The 18,642-nt window shown below is 47.9% G+C and overlaps 1 protein-coding gene across 2 annotated transcripts in view; it reads left to right on the top strand.

Annotated features, from left to right (window-relative positions):
* G6PD (glucose-6-phosphate dehydrogenase) overlaps window positions 1-18,642 on the top strand; it is a 440,636-nt gene that overhangs the window by 136,369 nt on the left and 285,625 nt on the right. The gene's annotated exons all lie outside the window — the stretch shown is intronic.

Raw genomic sequence — 18,642 nt, 5'->3', positions numbered from 1 at the left:
TTGGAAAGGCAGCCGCTACCTGATCTGACATTGGTGGCAGTATTTTGTGGGATGATCACATGGGAGGAGACTCATATCTGGGGGTATTGAGAACCTCTTTACCCCAGGAATCTCCTATCACTCCTAAAGCACTGATGGCATATTGTGAAATAGAACAAACCTTTTATACCAATTTCCCTAACTCTGAATGCTAAATTTACAAAGCAATCCAAAATAATTGCACATCAACATCCCAAAAACATTATAGACTTCAGGATCCATAAACCCTTGATACTGGGATGCAGGAGAGGGGCCCAGATTTGGTATGGATCAACAATGCCATTAACCAGACGGCGCGGTCTAGTTGTTATAGACCACAACACCCGAGTGGGATATTTAAACTCAGGAATGAGTTGCAGCTGGGAGGAAAACAGGACGACTCTGAAGGAGTAGCGAGGCAGACCTGAATGCTGGGTTGGCTGCAGAAATAGAGGGAAGAACGCCAGCTGATGCCGACGCGAGATGAATGCCGGTGGCGTGGCAGAGCAAGCGCAGCGGGAAGCAGCATTGTGAAGAAACGCCCAGCCAAGAGGGAGATGTGCTCCTGACCCAACAAGCAGTTCTTCAGTGTGCAGTAGGCCCGCCAGAGCTGTCGGGGCTCAATGAAGAAGAAGCTGTGCAGACTGCAGGACTTGCGCGGGAGCTGACCGGAAAGAAGATTGACGGTCCACTGCAGCACCTGCAAGGGAAAAGGAGATGCCAAAGAAGACTGGTGAGTTGTCCTAAAATGAAAGGTTACCCCAGAGCGCACCTTATAAAACATTTTGCAGCAACCACTACTTTTCAATACCGAACAAATAAAGCAATACAAGGGTGCAATTCCCCTTGTATGGGACGCAGATTGGGGTGGGGGTGACCCTGTAACCTGCATTGCCAAGAGGCTGTAAAGGAGCAGAAGAAAGGCAAATAGGGCAAAATTCCCCTTTTTGGGGACACCAACTGGGGAATCGTATAACCCACATTGCCAACTGCCAAGAGGTTGTAAAGGAAGAAAACTAAGACGGCACAGGCACAACTCCGCTTATCTGTGACACAAACTGGGGGAGACCTGTAATCTGCATTACCCAGAGTCAATAGACTATAAAGAGGAGCAGACATTGTTCAACCCTCCACACAAAGGATACTGGTGTGGAGGATTTTGGAACAAAGGTTGCCACCAAGCATAATTGTGGTTTTAGGAGTTAACATCCTGGCAGGCGAGTAAACCAGGAAAGGGACCGATGGTAGTTTGTCCTGGCAGGCGAGTGGACCACTAAAGAACATGTTGTTTGGTGGCGAAGTGATTTAATGAAAAGAGCATGTTAACAGCACTTAATTTGAAAGTGTGGCATTACTAGAAGTAGTTACTGTGCTAGCCTGACAAAATTATTTTTTACGAATATGTGTGGCATTTACAGCAGTTGCTGTGTTATTCTAACAAAAGCATTCCATTTGCAGAAGAAAGGTGATCTTCTAATAGTTACTTTGGTTTATGAACTTATGTTTTGAGGAAGAGACATTCTTGCTGTACCAAGAAGAAAGTGGGAAAGACACCCATTGCTGTGGTTCGTGGAACAAGTGTTTATGAAAGACATTTATTTTAACAAGTGGAAGGAAACAATCTTTTGTGTTGAACTGAATAGAAATGTGTTTAATCAGAACTTATCCAGGGGTATTCCTGTATTTATCCAGGGCTCAGGAATTCAACCCTGGTTACCAGGAGTACTTTCAAAAACCTATACGTTTGAACTCGTACTCTATTGTGTTTAATTGAAGACTCCCAAATATTGCATGTGTTTATTTTGTTGTATGTATTCGGGTGAGGGTCAGACTTTTTGGACACTAGGTCATCTTTCTCTAGTTTAGTTTGCTAGGTAGGAACGTCCTCGTTAGGATAGGGAAAGTTAGGGGTTTATCTCGCCCTTTTTACTTAATAAAATGGCAAACCTTGAGCAAATTTTACCTTTGTCCGTCTTGCATTTCTGACTGCTGACAGGTGGTTCACAAGGTATGGTGTAGGGATATGGTGACTTAGCCTTTTCTCCTCTGTTTTCTCGATATTGCAACTCGCTCATAGTGTCTGTTCACTTCCGTAGGCTCTGCAGACGTCAGCAGATAGGTTTCGTTCCTCTAGGTTTGACTGGTCTCTGTATTGTTTAACGGGCCCACCACGGCTTCCTCTTCATGGTCATGCCACATAGTGGGACAGTCTCTGACTCCATCCCACCAGCTGTTGCTCCACTGCTTGCTGCACCGGGCCTCTGGCATTCCGAGTGCCACTTGAGGGTGTAGCTATGTTGGAGGCTCTCCCTGCGTAAGGCTCTCTCCCTGATTCAAAGGCTCTTTTGGTTTTAAGTCCGTCCCCAGAAACCAAAGGGATGTGGCCTTTCTTTTTGACTGGGGAATTCAGGCGAGATCCAACATTACCTGAAACCAAAGCGATTGAGGAAGTGTCACTTCTGGGTGGATTAAAAGTAGAAGTATGCAAAGCAAAAGTAGCAACATTTTTTCCAATTCCCACGTAGGCAGATCATGTTCTATTTATAGGGTGTTCCTCTCAGTAGCACAAGTCTTTGTTCCCTGCCCCCACCCCAACCCTAGTCTTAATGGGTTCGGCCCTCCATTGGGGAGAAGGGATGAATATCCTCTGTGTGGCACAACACATTGGGAATTCAAATTGTGTTTTATTTTCTGCAATGGTGGTAATGCACATTTTAGTTGATATTGTATTCAATTTTTGTGGTGGGTCAGACAACCCCCCCCCCCCCCACCCCCCTCAACATTTTTTCCGCGTCACTCACTCTGTCCAGTAAATTATACAGATCTTGTCGGAGAAGGCCCACATCACTTTATCTCGCCAGTGCAGGTTTCTGTGCTATTGCCTCCAATATTTCATAGTTTGTGCAGTGAGATGGAATTGTTTGCTCTTTGTCTATTGGTTGCTCTTCCCCCTCCTGCACTAAGCATTTGTTTTGTTTCTCCTTTTTTAGTGAACACTTCCATTTTAGTCAGTCTCTGCTGTGAAGCGCCCTTCTTCCTTGCTCCTTATGACCTCAGGACACCAAGCCTAGTTCTGTTCTTGTGAGTCTAGGTCGCACCGAGAGCCCTTCTCTCACATAGTTTATTCCAGTACTGTCCGGACCAGTCTTTGTATTCTACTGCTCACTAAGCCTCACCAGGGCTCTATTTGCATGGTATGTCTGCCAAGCTGTGGACTAGGTTAGCTCAATATCCTTTGCCTGTTAACTTTGTCCTCCGCTGATTATTGAGAGAAACAGGCCATTTACTTTATTCCATCCCCTCGCCTCCTGCCAATGGGGAAGGGCACATTCACTTGGGAAAGTACCTTGCTTTGCCAAGGGTTAACTTTCCTTTATATGTAGGTAATCAATGTGAGCTCTGTCAGATTTGTCCTCACGTATTCACCTAGTCACTGCCTCTCCACCGTGTATCACTGTCTGCTTTTACCTATCTCCCCCCACTACTTTGCAGCCTAATCCAACTCTTTGAAGATTTTTGTCCCTCGCTCTTACTCGCAAAAACTCTTCTTATATGCCCCCAGCAGGCTCCCTTCACCCTTTATGTGCTCCACACCAGCCGCCTGTATTGTCCAAGAGTCTGTCTCCGGATTGGCCTCTCTCCAACAGCGTGGAGTTATGTCAGTCCCTCTGACTCTCCTTTCCGTTCAATCCCCGCTTTTGTCTGTAAGTGATCCACGTACCAGGACCTTAATTATCCTCTGTACAGTCTCTCATGTGCTCCGCACCCCTCCAGGACTTTCCACTATTATCTTCCTCCGTTGCGCAGGATTTTTTGTTGGATCAGTCCTATCTGCCCATGTCCACGTACCTTAGAGGCTCAGCCGATTCCCTCAGGCAGCTTTGCGGTCCCCTGGACACCAGGCAGCACAGCATTTTCCCTGCTCCACCGGGCGCACGTCCATTTTGGAATCGGCACGCGAGGACGCTTCTTAGCCAATTTCCCTAGCCATGGGGCTCCGATTTGTTTCTCCTTCGTCAGGAAATCATCTCCGGGGTAACACCTCTCTTCGGACTTAAGTAGTATATTTCATCCAGCTTGTGGGTGCACGGAAGATATCTATAAACCGGATCGCCTCAGAGCAGGAGGGACACGCCTTCCTCGCATCGCTGCTGGCGACGCCCCAGCTTTCCAATTCTTATTTAAGAATGGAGTCCGCTATTCAGTGAGATCTGAATACATGTTTTGAACTTAACATATTGCAAGTCATGTGAATTATGTACTTTTAGCTTCTAGGTTAGTATAAGCTCATTGTTGCTAACATTCCTGTTCTCCTTTCCCCCCTGTCCAAAGTTGTTGGTAAGCATTGTGGCAAATCGAGGCATTCAATTACTTCTCCAAGCGAAGAGCCCCTTTCTGTGAGGCTAGGGAGGTAAGCCAACTACTTTTTTATTATCTCCACACCAGTACAACTTCATTAACTGACGGACAACTAAACTCCTCTTACATGTATTATTGTACTACAGAAGAACAAGGTCAACCTGATACTGTGAAGAGTAAGAACATGAGAGTAAGGACGAGTGCTTGTCTGTCAAGTGCTGACACGAAGAAGCCAACAGGAGGCATAGTGCATATAGACCAAACTCAAAGGAAGGACTTTCTTTGGAAGCCAGGGAAGCTCCAGGAATGCGTCATAAAAAGGAGAAGGTTAAGGGAACAAGGAGGTGAGACCTGGGAGGTTCAAACCGGCCGGATCAAGGAGGCTTGGAAACCAAGACGCTGCCTTGACTGTCCAAAAACAACTAGGGGAAAAGAAGCAGAACGCAGAGAATCCATAATAGTCAGTGGATGGACGCTCAAAGGGCCAATGAAGTGTCCCATCGTTGGTGTGCAGAATAGGCGATACGCCAATAACTCAACCTGGGAGGTCTGTTGATGGGTGGAGAATCCGACCAACAGACCAAAGGAAGAATCTGGTGGCGTGCAATGATAACTGAAGGAAACACCCTTTCATCACTGGAACCACCAAAGAAGAACAAAGCGTGTTGGAAGAGGGACACGGGAGGAACCAGAGAATCATCCTGACCGACCACAGTGGAGAGAAAGAGAATGCCAACCCTTTGATGCAGAACCCCTTCAATACAGTTGCAGGAGAGACCCGGGGAGCGAGGCATAAAGAGTGAAGATAACTCTGGGACCCTGCATCCTTGTCCCGGTGATTGGCAAAAGTTTTAGAAATATGATCTATGCTCTTTGAGTGGCAAGAGTGTGAGAGGAATAAGAGTAAGGCACCGTTGACCGGCACACCCCGAGTCTGCGGGCTGGAGCCGTCCCGCCCGCCAGGTCTGACCTGGCAGGCGGGACGGCACCCACCCGCAGACTTCGACGGAAGCACCTGCACTATTAACAGTGCCGGTGCTTCCGTCATCCCCATCCCCATTCCCATTGAGTCCTATGGGACTCAAATGGAAATGGGGATTAACAATTTTCTGGCACCGACTTCCAGGAACACCGGGGTCGTAATCCCCCATTGTTTCCGTGAAGCCAGGTGCCGGAAAAAGTCATGAGTCTGGCAGCAGCATGCCGGTTTCGGTTTTACCGGCATGGCTAATGCTGGACTCGTAATGAGGCCCAGAGACTTAGTTTACTCATCTCAAGATTAAAAGTGTTTGCAGAAACGGGGGGGAATAAATGCATAAGGGCCTGGGAATACCCATAGAAAGAACTAAGGAGCTATTACAAGGAATAGCAAAAGGCTATTTGAATGTATCCCATTGAAGAGACTTATGCTGAGAAGCATCCCCAGGAGAAGGGATCATTCCCTGAGTCCCTGTGACTTATTAATGGTCACCACTGATCTATCAGGAAGTGAGCGTAGGTCCCTTTGACTTATTAATGTTAATTGAAAACGCTAAACGTATAGGTAACTGTCTTCTTTTGAATTTGAAAGGCATATTTGTATCCGATGGAATAAGAGGTATGCACGGTATAAAAACAATTGCTAAATTCCATCAATTACATGGGCCTCTATGATGTCTTTGCAATGGAAAAGGTTGACAATTACGCATCTACAGAGTCAGTCCCTGTGATGGCATAACATTGCGTAGTAGCATCATTATAGCACCTACTTTCAGTTTTAGTTCATGAGGAGGCATTCATCCTACAGCATTTTGCTTTTAGAGACACAACTGTTCATTGACACTGGAACCGCCATACCCTGTGTGAAAAGAAGTGGGAGTGGAAAGACGTAACTTGAAATTTCCGATTGTTTGCGATGGTGGAAGGTGAATATGACAGCCTAGAACCATGCTCATTCTGTTTGACACTTAATAATCGTCAGATGCATTTATAAAGCCATATCAGTGTTGCTTTTCATCCTTGATGTGTGAATCTATCTGATACTAACTGGCATGTCTGAAGCAGAATGTGACTGGGTTATAATTGCATTGGCAGTGAGATAATGGTGCCTTCCCACAGCTTGATGGAAACATAAATTAGGGATAACAATCCATAAATTGGTATCTATCAGACTTTGTTAATGTTATCGGCACCTGTAAGTGCCCTGCCCCCAGTCCTTGACACACTGTTCTCTCCCCCCCCCCCACACCCAATTTGGTAGCCATGAAAAGGAGGAAATGCCTACAAAAGAACCCTCCCTCTGTGGGGTCGCAGACTAGAGCAATGCCAGAGATATTGAAGGAAACAGGCCCTCCAGGTCTTTTATTGGATATTTGTAATGAAATGGTGTTTCAAAGTGCCACAAGATCGAAAAAAAAGGGGGGGGGACAAGGGAGAAATATAACCATCCTACTAGTCCTTGTGACATTTGGACCCTCACCCCTGAACCCCATACTAAGTGCAAGGAGGGAGGTGGACTGGGCAGGGGGGGTGCTGGTGCCCTGTAGAATTCAGAGGGAACCAGGCAGCCTGTCACTGAAGGGGGGGGGGGAGAGAAGGAGGAAAAGAAAAGGAGGGTCTTAAGAAGATTCTGGAACTTAAGGAGATCCGACTCAGGCCTGAGAGGGGCTGTGAGACCATTCCAGCGGGAGGCTCCTGTGGAGGAGAGAGATCTACCCCCCCACTCTATGCTTAGTGAAGCATCTGATCAGTAAAGAGTGGGAGCTAGAAGACCGAAGGGCAGTATTTAGGGAGAACGAGTTGGATGTAGACGGGTCCCAAGCCCCCATAAAGCCTTGTGGATGATGCATACAGTCTTGAACCTGATCCTAGCACCAACCCGGGAGCCAGTGTACAAATTTTAAGGCTGGATAGATGCAGTCTCTGTGCTTGAAGCCAAGGAGACGTCTTACAGCCCTATTCTGGATTAGTTGAAGGGGGGGGGGGGGTGAAGAGGATAGCGGAAGATTGACAAAGAGGCTGTTGCAGTAGTTCAGCCTACAGTGGACCAGAGCTCTGGAGACAGAGTTTCTGGGGGAAGGTGAGGAAAGGGATAATGCCTCTGAGGTGCAGCTGATAGTGAGCCTTCGTAGCAGGGTCCGCGATGTGAGGAGAGAAGGCGAGCGAGGAGTCGTAATGAAACCAAGGTTTTTTGCCTCACAAGAGGGAGGGAGAGTGAGGGGGGGGCATTAGAGGGCATGATGGAAGGAGGGAGCTGGGGTCCCAATGAGAAGGATCTCAATCTTACTGGCATTAAAGCAGAGATCATTGGCAGCACACCATGCCTGAATGACAGTCAGTCGGGGATGAGCGAGGAGGAAGAGGAGCCAATAGAGTGAAGCTTGAAGGAGAGCTGCGAGCCATCTGCATAACACTGGAAGTGGGGAGAGAATGAGGCGATTAGGGGGGGTGGGGTGTCATAGGGGCAAGGTAGATGTTGAAGGTCCACGGCGAGAGGATAGAGCCTTGAGGGACATCCCAGGTGGAGAGTGTGATGGGGGAGAGAAAATGGTCCAGCTGAACCTGGCAAGGTCGGTCGGAGAGGAATGGGGACAACCTGTCAAGAGCCGGGCCCGTGATGCCAAGGGTGTTACAGAGCCGATTTGTCCGGATTGGCATGATTGACCATGTCAAAGGCAGAGGAAAGATCCAGCAGGATAAGAACGGATGGAGAGTTGGAATCGAGATTTGAGAGCAAGTCTTCACTGGTGTTCAGTAGAGCAGTTTCGTGCCTCTGGCTGCTCTGAAGCCAGACTGGTGGTTGTGAAGACAACCAATAGATTCAGTGTGTTGATCAGTTGGGAGATGACCAGCTTCTCCAGGAGTTTGCCCACGAAGGGGGTAATGGAGATTGGGGGGGGGGGGTAGTTAACCGGGCAGGAGTGGTCAGCAGAGGGCTTTTTGAGAAGAGGATGCTCAAGGGAGTGCTTGAGGGATAGCGGGAAGGAGTCGGTGGCAAAGGAGTGATTACAGAAATCAGCCAAGGCTGGTGCAAGGGAGGCAATGTTGTCCTTGATAGTTCTGGAGGAGCAGGAAGCACCTTCTTGGAGGAGACTCGGACCTGTCTAGATACCTCATCTGGTGCTATGAGCAAGAAAGAGGAGAGTAGGAGGGAAGGTGAGGGGTGGGCCAAGGTAGGCCAGTGAGCTGAGGAGGGAGGGGAGTAGATGAGTGAAGACTGGGTTTTGGTTAAGAAGGGCATTGAAGTACAGAGGGTCAGGGACGGCCGGGGAGTAGTGGAGACTGCATTGCCTTTGGAGCAGACAGTAGGCTAGTCTGTCGGAGGATGTGCCTGATGCCTGCCACTTCTGCTCAGCAACTCTGCACTTGCGTTTCAGAGAGGCTAGGTCTGAGTCATACCAGGTGTTGCGCTTGCAGGCAGGCTTCAAGCAGATCCTCATGACGGGGGCAAGGATGTCAAGGGTGTTGATGAAAGGTGAAGATTAGCAAGGGCAGAGTCGGTGTTGGGAGTCTGTGGGAGGGGGAATAAAAGTGGCGGCAAAAGCAGCAACTGACATTCGCTTCATTGGTCGAATGACCGAGAAGGAGACTGCCAGTGCAGGCAGAGGCTTAGCCCAGGGACCAGGGCTCCAGGTAAGAGGATAGGAGAGCATGTTGACAGCAGGAGAGAGGTGTAATGAGAGGGTTGGAGATGGGAATGTCTGCTGAGATGAGCGTATCAAAGGTATGTCCGGCTGAGTGCGTTGGACCAGAGGGATGAATGGTGAGGGAAAGAAAGTCAGAGGCTGCGGACGAGTCCAGTGGCCGATCAGGAGAGTGTAGGTGAATATTGAAGTCTCTGAGGAGAAGAAGCTTGGCGGCGGAGGCAAGAAGAGGTGAGGTCAGGAGAGGGAGACCGGACCAAGGGTCCTGTAGATGGTGGCAAGAGTCAACAAGAGGGTTGGTGAGACACCAAGCCTGCAAACGAGGCATTCGAAGGAAGAGTAGGTCTGAGTGTGAATGATAGTAGCAGGGACCCATTCAGGGAATATCAAGGCCACTATGCAACTAGACCTGTTGGGTCTTGGCTTAGAGAGGATCTTGTAGCCCTCGGGGAGGTGTGTGTCAATAGCAGTGACAGGGCTGGCAGTGAACCACGTCTCAGTAAGGGTGAGAACGTCAAAGGCAAAGTCTTCAAGAAGGAGACCGATATCAGAGGAGTGTTTAACAGCAGAGCCAGAGTTGAGGGTAGCTAGGTGAAGCTGGTTGCCACCTTTTTTGAAGGCCTTCCGTAAAGGGATACAGGAATGTGGTAGACCCGTCGGTGGTGGTGAAGGGGCAAGAGGAGTGGCAGGAGAAGGGAGGAAGTTGATGAGAGATGGAAGACACCTATTAAGGTGGAGGTTGAGCTGAGATAGTGCCATTCTGATAGACATTAAAGATGCACCTAGAGGATGGGAAGCATGCCAAGAGTACTTCCCATATGGTGTCACCCTTAATGGGTAACAAAGAGAAAGTGGGAGAGGATGGAGACCATGTGGGGGAGTCCATAGGTCCAGAGAGGGAGCGATAAAGAGGCTGTCTGTGACAGACTGCCTGGAAGAAGCGTTGACATGGGTGTCTTCGATGGGCAGGCCTGGGTTGGAGACCAGGAGATCTTTCTTGAACTTTTTCCTTCCAGACTTCAAAGAGGTTGGATAGGTGAATAAGTAGCCGTTAGAGTAAATAGGGGAAATGGAGAGCACCATGGAAGGAGAGGCAGAGAGATGGAAGGGGAGAGACACTGAGATACTGGCCAAAGCACAATGAACTCACCAGGCGGCCTAGCAGCAAGACAGGCGCAGACAAATCGGGTGCACAACATCACACAGGTTGCCAAAAGGGGTATTGTACTGCTCCAGTAGAATAGGAAGGAGGTGACTCAGGTGGGATGACAACTTTATCCGAATTATGAGGGAAAAATGACCTTAAATCACCAGTCACAAGGCGCATCTGGCGATTACATTAAGGGCACTTGATGTGAATTGTTTTGGCAACTTAAGGGCTGCGATGGCTGGAACTGCAGTGAGCTGCTTAGTGTGTGTATATAGAGATAAACGGAACCGAGGCGATCCAATGCCAAGTGATACGGGTGACCAGTCAGGCTGCGATGTGTATAGACCAGCATGCCAAGCCGAGCATCACTAGCAGCAAGAACAGAAGGGCAAGCCAGAAGCGCAAAGATAATGAATGCACTGGCACATGCGCCAGTCGACCACCTGCAAAACAGTTCCCAGCTCCTGAGCCATGGATGCAGCTCCACCTCTGATTGCAGATGTATCTCATCAGCATAAGGCCACAAGGCCCTCAGATCTTCGTGAACGACCAGGCCCCTTGAGCTGCTGTGCGCCCCGCTCCCTTAGATTGGGGCCCAGTGACCTTATAGAACGTGGACCCTGGATGTAGTGGCCCACTTCGCTTCCGTTGGCAGAATAACATCTCCCTCGCACTTCAATCCACAATCAGATGTTGAACTGTGTGCTTCTGGGCATGTCAATTTACAACACTCAGGTTTATTATGTGCCTAGAAGGGAATCAACGGTGCACTAGTCGCTACTCAGCCTCACTCCTGAGATAAACAAGAATGATAAAAGATGGTGAATGACTACAGGAGTAGCATCAAGAGTATAAATAGCTGTCTCACTGTGAGCTGGTAAGGCCCGTGTTCACTTCAAATTTGCAGTGATGAACGACCAGTCTAGCCGCAACATCCCCTTGCTACTCACCCTGCCACCTCCACCAGTAAGCAGACTGCAACATCTTGCTCCTTCAGTCCTGGCACTGTAACCTGACTATCATGAATGAAGACCCACAAATGAGGCACAGTTCAAAGGTGTTTATCTAGCAAAGATGGGGTGGTAGAACGCCTATCTAGCCCCATATCTAAGTAAGGGAGCAAGCTCGACCATCAAATATTAAATAACGCAGTCCTAGTAGTGTCTTGTCAAATCAAAATGGCCTATTTTATTTTTTTCTTTAAGTGCTTATGGTTAAAAACAACCTTTTACACCATTTATCTAAAAACGTTTTGTTCCATTTACAAAATTTACACTACCGCCTTGGAGAAGAAATTATTCATACCAATCTCAAAACAGAACAATACAAAGGTGGTACATTAAAAGCTCCTTGAGCAATAGGACTCCCCCCTGCCCCCCCCTTCGCCTCCCCCCCCAATTATTCAATAAAATGCCTCAATACAAAGGCTAGCATACATTCTTTGCTGATTTGGGGCATTATAAAGGACTTTACCCCACAATAGTGGACACTTTTATTGCAGCATGGGCCTTGCCCGAAGCCAGACATAGTGCGCAGCTGAGACCATCACATGACTGTGCTGCAAAGAGTATTCTCCAAAATTGATCACTCTCACGTGATCTGGATTTGTCCTATCCCTTATCATAGCTGGGGCTCAATTCGGGGCAGGAGGTTAGGATGTGTCTTGCAGTTTCAGCTTGTCGGCCACAAATCTGCAAAGAGAGTGCTCAAACTGCACTCCCAACCAAGCACCTCTGACACCGAAATCTGGCAAGATGTCAAGCGCAACTGTAGAGCAAAATGAATCAAAACAGGGTAACGCCACTTAGTCAAATGCTGTCTGGGGGCCTGGGAAGTGCGTGTTTGCGACTTCCCTCTAAGGATGCAAGAGTCAGGATCCTGTCAATTCCTACTCACTACATCGTTTATTCAAAAAGACAGACCTGTTGCTCAGAGCAACATGACTGGGATGTCGCAAGACAGTGGGCTTTGACCGTGCTCTCCAATTCCCTGAGGTATACACTGCGGGAGTATCGTTCCGCATGAGAAACGCTAGCATGCATCGGAGAAGGAAATCTCTACTGGTACGGTGGCAGGCAAACCTCGCAAGGAGCTCAATTATTCCCTCCTGTTTAGGTAGCTGTTATTGCTCTCATAGGGAGGGTCTCCAGGGTATGCACAATCTCTGTTCTATAAGCTATTACTTAAGCCTTCAATGAGTGCCCTCCATCTGTCGATCTTCTTGATGGTCAACCACTTAGCCTACCCCTTAGGTTTTGTATAGGTCGGGGATGCCTTTACCTGCAGCCTCAGATAGCTATATTTATCTTTAATTTCCAGTGTTTGGGCCTGGGTACTAATTGAATTTCGTTCTCCCCAGTGATTTCCTACCCAATACCATCATCTTTGTTTTTGTAAGGTCTATCTTAAGGTCATTATCCTCTGCGTACCTCTGAAGAGTATTCAGGAGGTGCTGTAGATCAATAGGAGTCCTGTCAAGAATCCCGATTTATCATCTGCATATATGAGGGTGTTTGCTACTTCTTGCCCATATTGTGACTGATAATTGTGAGCTACCTTCATGGCCTTCTCCAAATCAGCCATGTATACATTATAATCAGCCATGTATAAATTATATAGTACCAGGGCCAGAACAAAACCTTGCTTTAGGCCCACATTTGTCTCTGGGCTGAGACAGACTACCATGCTGTGATAACCAGACCTTCACCGTTGTTTTATGGTGAAGTTGTTTGATGTACAACAAACCAGCATCAATACCCAGTTTCTCCCTCAGTTTCCTGCGATTAACTGTATGGAAAGCTACAGTAAAAGTGACTAGCATGCATATAAAGGGGCATCAGGGTACCTGTAGGCGTCAGAGATTAAACTATCGAGTACCTATAGTGTGCTTAGTGCCAAACCCCTTTCAGAAACCAAAAAGATGCTTACTTAAGAGATGGGGATCTTCTGACCAGCAGACAAGCATATCAAGCAACATGCCAGCAAATATTTTTGAGCTGCAGTCTAGCATGCCAAGAAGTCTGTAGTAGCTGAGGTTAGTGCGAGGACCTTGTTTGTACACGGGAATTAACGGCAAGAATGTGGCATATCACCAGTACTGCAGATATGCAGAAACTGAGTTTTCAAAAGTTAAACCCAGGTAGTGGGATCCTTCTTGAATACAAAAATAGAGATCCCATCAGTACCAGTGGCTCTAGAGGGCTTAATCTTCTTAATTGTTGCCACCAAGTCTATGGTCTCTATTTGAGGCTTCTTGCAGGGAACCCTTATTGATGAGTGCTTTTGGGACCAAGGAGTATGTTCACTTATTTATTATAGGCTACTCGGTCCTCAGGAACGATAGTACTGATCTCTAAGGCCTGTTGTCCCCTTCTAATAGTGTGTATCATGTACCAGAACTTCTTGGTGTCGTGTGTGCGTATAATTCTGTTAATGTGATGGCATTTAGCTGTAGTGTCTCTAACGGTGGTCTCTAAGCCACTGTTGATATGTCCTTCTTAGGGAGGCTGTCTTGATCTAAATGCCCGCAATGGGCAGCAGACGACTCCTTTTTATTGGATTACACTTAGCGTTATTTTTTTAGTTTTTATTTGCGATGGCAGCATCATATGGTACCCAGGGTTTATTCCCCTTTAGTTCAATGGCACATTTCCTATCTATGGTAACCAAGGGTTTTAAAGCCCAAGCATGCTTTGTCGGTAATACATCACCGTAGTGACCGTGGGCTTTGATTGCACTGTTCAGATCGTTAATATTTCTGGCAGACCTGAAAGTCTGTTTCCTGCAGATTTACACCTCATTCTTTCAGTAGAACGAGATTTCATAATGTTACAGGACATTCTAAGTTACACGATCACTCATGGTCACTGCTTTGCAAAGTTGGTCTCGAGTCACAATTCACCTGGTTGACAAAAACAAAATCAATGATCGAGGAGAAGATTCCATTAGACCAGGTGTAGTTCGGTCCTGCACCGCTCATAGGGAGTGGATCGAGATCAAACTCTGCCACGACCACACTCCATTCAGGGCCAGCCCCCCTACCAGGGGAGCGCTCCTCGCCGTTCCCACTGAGAGGCGCACTGGATAGGCATTTCACATTAAAATCTCCAGCTAGCAGGATATCCCCCTACCCCCTCCTGTTGTGCGGGACCCATGAACATAGAGTGTCACAGACAGCTTCCATCAGGGCACTTGTTTGTGGCCTTGAGGATCGTAAATGCCTAGAACCAAGTGTCACCTGGTACCTGGACAAAACCCCTCAATGTTGCTACCAGCAGATTAGGATCTTCCCTGGTGCACTGGAGAGGTCTAAGCATATATTCAATGTTTGTCCCAATACATAGGTCACCCTTCGGGCGGCCCCCTAGTCGCGGGGGCCAAGGGGTGGGGGGGGATGGGAATTCCCCATAATGTGATCTTTTGGTACCATGTATCATTCTTTCTACATATGTAACATTTTTAGGTGAGGACAGAGACTTCCAGGCCATGTTCGTTAAAAGTCCCGGCATGCATGCATGCATGCATGCATGCATTCTCTTTCAGTTATGGGTGAAATAAGTGATCAGTCCCCAAATTGTCTGGCTAAGAAGTTTAAGAAGCTCTATGCACTCAATGTCCCTAGAAGAAATCGCTTCCAGATCCGGAATTGGGTGGAATAAGGCCAATAATCGTGTCCGGGTAAAGAACAGGTGTAAATCCCAGACACTGACCAAGTGGCCTCTGATTTGCCAATAGATACCATGCAGTGCCTGAGCAGTTGTCAACAGAGGCTCCCCAGTTTCAGCAACTTGCATTAGGTGGGCACTGTATGTTGGTTGGTCAGATGCAGTCCGCTAGTTCTTATGGCAGGACATATTTGGGGGGCCCAGGCAGGAGAGTACCTTTTGTTGCCCCTTTATTGGATTTTTATTTTCCCTCAGTGATTTTACGTTTTCCGACCATTACAGTGGAAGTCTGATTCGGTAACATGGGCAGATCTCCTCCCCCAGATTTTAATGGCTGCACATTTAGCCGAAAGGTTGTGGGGCCCCACAATGTGACCTTCCTTACAGTTCCATCCAATAAGGTATTACTAATTTGGCGGCCGCCACCTCTTCCGGCTGCACGGCCAGTGAAACTAAGTGGCCGTTTAATGGCATTGGGGTTCCAGGATTTTTGCTTTGAGGGATCCCCTCTCCCCTGCAGAGACTGTTTGTAAAATGTCTTCCTTTTGGATGTGAACTGCAAATTCTATTTGGAGCATTATACATAGCATGTTCTATTGGAATGATTTCAAGGGCGTGTTCCATAGTGCTGGCCGTAACTCTAACAGACTCCTCCTCGAGATCTTGGGTGACCAGGTCAACCACCTCACTGGTCCCCAATGGTACAATAGGGCGTTTAGCCTTCATGCCAATGCGGGAAGAAAGTTGCTCTTTGGGTTTGCAGGTGCTGCACTCCCGACAGTTGTTGGTATTTGTGGGCTGCAGTTGTGTGTTAGCGTTCAGGCAGTTCCTGCTAGGTGCCAAGCCAGTATCGGCAACAAGACGAGCATGCGATTAGTTTCCTGCTGGCCTTCTGCCATTTTTGTACACAGTAAGTAGAGGGAATCAAGTTTACTTGTGAAAAGTTCCAGGCCTGAGACCCAAAGGGACTTTGTTCTTGACAAGTTTGCTCAGGATTATCTTCAGTTCGAGTCAATGTTTTCCTCTACTGAGGAGCTTTCCAACGATGTAACCAGCTTTTCCAGGTCAGGGCTAGCAGACCGGTCCGCATCGGAGATTGAGGTCTGGTCATCGCTCCACAGTAAGGGTGTATTTGGTTTCAAGCACTTACATAAATTCAAAAGAGAGCCATTGTTCCCGATGGAATACGCCATTGCAGCAGAGTTTGATGTGATATTAGGGTTTGGAGTAGACTGAAGGGTCGGGCCCTTTGACTGTACTTTCAGTGGCTGGGATGATAACCGCCTCATGTGGGGCAACGGATTCTATTGCAGCCTCCACCTGTGCGACAGCCTCCCTGCCGGAAAAATGCTGAAATATCACGGTGGTTCAAAATCTGATTCCGATTTGAAATCATTTTTTCCCTTCTATGTATGCAGGGTCAGGGAAGCACCCATTTGGTAATTCGTAGGGCTACGTGCCAGTTTTCCTGCACTGGTCCTGGCACTGACCCACCCTGCAGGGTTTGCTTCCTTTCTTCTTTGCCGGCATGATGGGTGTTTTGTTCGGGCTGATGCACTGGTGAAAAAACTAAAACAAAAACTAAATTATAGTGGAGCAGACCTCAGTGCAGAATGCAGAGACTAAGGACGCTTGTTACAGCTAGAGGTCTCGGGAAGGGGGGCGGATCAGGGGGGAACTGCATCCACCACAAGAGGGGCCTCCCACAAAGAGCAGAGCTGCTTTTCCATCTCCTTGAATACAAAAGAACTCCAGGGAACTTACCATCAGTGGCCCACTGCAAACCACAGCTGGCCACCTCTTCTCCACTTAGGCTATTGCAGGATTGTTTTTTCACTCTATCCAACTCGCTTCCCTACTCCTACTAATGGCACTGTGCCTATCCCCGGGGTGCAGTATGCCCTCAATGGGTAGGGACCATAGGTGTCGGTGAGGGAGGTAGTATGAATTTAAGGGAGTACAATGAGGGCTTTTACCGACTGATTCGTTATGTAACTGCGTTACACTGTGGGTTATCGTTTACCGCCCATATGGGGAGTTTTGTGTGTCCTGCCTCCTGACCCCAGCGCGGAAAAGTTGGGACAGCGAAAACACTGTTTTCAATGGTGCCACTACGGACGTCCAGCTGCTCCTCCAGGGTTCCTCCTTCAAGGGATTAGAGGAAACCACCTGCTACAAAGAATGTCAAGCCGCACTGTGCACTCTCCCACTCTCTCACAGCTGTTTCCGACAGTTAGCTGTGCCATGTACTAAACAAAAAACGATTGCAAATCCTTACGCTATAACAAATGTGTGCAGTAAAAAAGGTGTATGCAAAAGAAAACGTTGTTAAAGAAAGTGTCTATCAGGATGACTGAACAGTGGGGATCCCTTCCCCACATTTTCAGCACAGGACAAAATGGCACACCCGGGCTTTGAAACACTCTCTGGCTTCTTCGGCTCGAGGATGCAGTTCAGGACATGATCCAGGCCCTTCCTTGACAGTGTTTTTCCAATACAGTCTAATTTGCAGGATGCTTGGGCACACACAACAAAGTTCCTTCTCTTTAGGATCTCAAAGTTCTCAAGGCTCAGGTTCACAGTTCATACTGGGTCTCCCTCGGTCAGACTCGGGCCCTTTTTTAAGCACAATGTTCGTTTACAGGCCTCCCTCAGTCGAGCTCAGACCTCTTTCAACAAGAAGCACTTGATTCCACATAGGTCTCCCTCAGCCAGGTTCGGACCTCGCAATTACACTGTTATAGGGTTCCTTCCCCCTAAACTTCCAATCCTTTCAATTCACAGTTTCTCAGTCTTAAATGTGCGTCTAAACAGACATTCGATTGGGCACTTTCACTATGCCGGACCACTCTGTTACTCTGTAGCATCTGTCCACAGTTCACGAGTTATAGGCAAGGTGCAGATGGCTTTGTGGTTGTATTTCCACTACATTTCCCATAATGTACCTTTCCTTATGGTTAAATAGTGGATTTCATGCTCACAAGAAACGTTCATATATTTCGGACAAGTTCCCGCTTCAGCCTCGCACGCGTGCCGGGTTTCCTCTCGCGCAATGCTGTTGGGGGAGTGGGGTGGGGGGGGGGAAGACTCGCCACATTCAGATCTGAGGTCAGGGTATCGCCATCTACCATTGTCTCCCTGAGGATCAACATCCACCCAGGGAAAGCAGCACTTTTTTGGCTCGCTCTCCAGGCTGCAAGCCTCCAGCCACACCGGGGTCAGCTTTTCCTGGGCCCAAGTAGCAAGTGGGACTGGGATTGAGAAGGGATCCCCTGCTGGACTCAGCCACACTGCCTCCCGTCAGTTCTCCCAACTGCTGCTCCCGGTTCTGCTAGGAATTCCACCTTTTTATACACCTGGGTTTCTTTAACAGGCTGCAGGTGTGATTTCTGGCTGGGTCTGCCTGTCCTTGACCGACTCTATTAGTGGGACAGTCCAGTATTAGCATGGGGAAGTCTGTCCTCTGTCTCTGTGTGGTTAAGAGTAATCTTTATTCTTCTTAGTTGCCTTTTTTTCTTAGTGATTTTCGAAATTGGGTAGTGGGAGTTGTGATGGAAATTGTGTCCTTTAAAGGCAGAATGGGTGTGATTGTGTTTGAGCGCTTGACCCTGCTTGGTCTCAGTGGGGCAGGGCCACTGCATATAACTAGAAGTATTCTTTCTAGTTGTAGTACATGGGTAACTCAGTGGGGTAAGGGAATTATGGGAATTGTAGTTTCCTGTTGTGACGGTAGATAGCTTACGTACGGACACATCAGAAAAGGAGGGATGTGTTAAATGCCCTCTCGGCTTAGAAGAGGGAGGGGACTAAAAGATGGTTGGATTTCCCA

This window comes from Ambystoma mexicanum, chromosome 2p, assembly GCF_040938575.1.
Source record: "Ambystoma mexicanum isolate Mex_15411 chromosome 2p, UKY_AmexF1_1, whole genome shotgun sequence".
Taxonomy (NCBI): domain Eukaryota; kingdom Metazoa; phylum Chordata; class Amphibia; order Caudata; family Ambystomatidae; genus Ambystoma; species Ambystoma mexicanum.
The sequence above is the reverse complement of the archived record's forward strand: the minus strand, read 5'-3'. Positions and strand labels throughout refer to the sequence as shown.